This window comes from Zingiber officinale, chromosome 8A (genome assembly GCF_018446385.1).
Source record: "Zingiber officinale cultivar Zhangliang chromosome 8A, Zo_v1.1, whole genome shotgun sequence".
NCBI classification, from domain to species: domain Eukaryota; kingdom Viridiplantae; phylum Streptophyta; class Magnoliopsida; order Zingiberales; family Zingiberaceae; genus Zingiber; species Zingiber officinale.
In genome coordinates, this window is record NC_056000.1 from 44,233,138 (window position 1) to 44,235,350 (window position 2,213).

The 2,213-nt window shown below is 45.0% G+C and overlaps 1 long non-coding RNA gene across 4 annotated transcripts; it reads left to right on the forward strand.

Moving 5' to 3' along the window:
- The first annotated feature begins 571 nt into the window (after positions 1-571).
- LOC122011791 lies at positions 572-1,499 on the forward strand. 4 transcript variants are annotated; one of them, XR_006120031.1, is made up of 4 exons: positions 572-669; positions 802-1,050; positions 1,130-1,210; positions 1,379-1,499. It is a non-coding gene; the product is annotated as an uncharacterized LOC122011791 (long non-coding RNA). The 4 variants fall into 4 exon arrangements; XR_006120032.1 differs by having other exon boundaries at positions 1,133-1,210; XR_006120033.1 differs by having other exon boundaries at positions 1,130-1,227; positions 1,379-1,434.
- The last annotated feature ends 714 nt before the right edge of the window (positions 1,500-2,213 follow it).

The following is a 2,213-nucleotide window of genomic DNA, read 5'->3' on the forward strand; positions in this document are numbered from 1 at the left end:
GAAAAGGCGTCAGTTGCGGAACAAGACTATCCGGCTGGTTAAAGTCGGATGGCAGCATCATTCGGACGAGGAGGCTACTTGGGAGCTCGAGGATACTATCCGAACTCGATATCCCCATCTTTTCACTTGAGGTATGTGAGTTTATTTACCGTTCAGCATTTGTTATTATTATCTGTTATTAGTATTTGCTGATGGTAAATAATGAAATTTGGGGACCAAATTTTTATTAGTGGGGGAGAATGTAAAATACCGGAAAATAGGCGAATCTTAATAAAGGAAATTTTCAGAATTTTGGACATTTTTCGGGAATTTTTCGAAGCTCGTACGGACGAGTTGACGGGGATAAGAACGGGGTCCGGAAAAGCCTGTTTAGGTTACCCCGTTTAAATGAGGAAAAGTTGATTTTTCCTTTTCCTTTTAAATTCTTTTTCTCTTTTTCTTATTTCTTATTCTGTTTTCTTTCTCGCCGAAACATCTCCGCGCGCCTCTTCTCTCCCTCACTCCCGAACCCGACGCCAAGAGCCCTAACCGCCGGCTACTTGGCGGTTCTCTCTTCTTCTTCCTCATCCCCTGCCCCTCACGAGGACAGCATCCTCTGCCCTAGCCTTGCCGTGGAGTTCCCAGCGCCGTCGCCGCGACAGTTTTCCCTCTCCTCAGCCGTGGCCTAGGGTTTGTGGCAAATCCCTTTATCTTCTCGTCTTCTCCCTCACCGAACCTGATTTCCCCTCTTCTTCTTTTCTTCTTCTTCTGCCCTAGCGCCGACCAAGTTTATGTTTCACCTCTCTTTATTTCTTCCGGCAGAGCAAGGGCCGACCGACTGTTCTACCTCCTGATCGTCGGCCATCATCACTCGACTGCCATCATTCATCGCCGGAGGTGCTTCTTGTGTTTGTGGTCATTGTGGTCGTAGGATTCTACCGAGCCTCTTCCCCATCGGTTGATTGTTGACGCTGGGCCCTGGTTCTTTTCTCCACTGCCGGCTTCTTCTTCCATTAGCCACCGACAGAGAGGGAACGAGGGGCACTGGTTAGGAGAGGCAGATTTGAGTAGGTATGTGAATATAATTTGGGGATGTTGCATTGAGTTGTTGGCTGATCACAGTGGATTCTGTCACTGTTTATTTCCGCAGCAGTAACTTCTAGTTCCGGTCATTATATCACCAAGGCACGCGTCTCCGACAGTGACTCAACAGTCGGGCATACGCAATTGGGTGAGTTTTGGATTAAGGTAAATGCATGGTTGTGAGTATAATTGTGGATTTCATGGTTGTAGGATTATGTTGAGTTAATCTAATTTGGAAATTTCTTAATTCGATTAGGATTTAGTTTAGCTAACTAATGTGTGATAGAAGTTGCTAAACTAAATATTGGTGATACAGGAGCTTGACGCGAGACGTGTTTCTCAATTATTGGATTTGGACCACTTTATTGGAGGCGGGTACTTTGACTTGTGTCTTTTGATATGCATGATAATATGTTTAACATATAACAGTAATTGTGTTACCTGTTTATTTCGGTTGGTCACTACATGATTAGTACATGTTGTTTGTTTATTTATTCTGCACTGCATATTGTCTACCTGATCACATATGCCTTAGGTAGTGACCTAACCACATGCTCTGTTATATTCTGGATCTAGGGTTTATTTGATACCCTCTTCGATTTGTGTACCTTCTATTTGATACGTCTTCTTGTGGTACACACTTTGTATCTATTTATATGGATCATGCCATGTTATTCATGAGATTGCCATGTTCAGTGTCATGCATCATGATTGCATCTTTGTGCGATTATCGGCTCTACTTTGGTTGAGCTCATCGCCAGTTACTGCACACATCACCCATGGATTTGTATATCTGGCAGGTGTGTGGCGGTTCTATTGTTTGGCTCCGTTGGTCGATGTCAGGCAGGGTGTGTGGCAGTTCCGCTGTTTGGCTCCGTTGGCATTTAGGGTAGCAGCGTGGCCGGCAGATGGTGGACTTTGTTTGGCTCCGTTGGTCGGGAGACTCAGCGTGGTAGCCGAGAGATTCCTCCCGTCATCGTGTTCTGGGAGATGAGAGCATTGAGCTCCCCATTTATGATTTGGGGTCACGGGACAGAGTAACAGCATTCCGTTTACTCTGTCATTGCACAGGAGCATTGATTTGAGTATGGGGTTGACATATGCATTTATTGCATTTTATTTGCTTGTGATTGCTGCACTTATATGCTGCA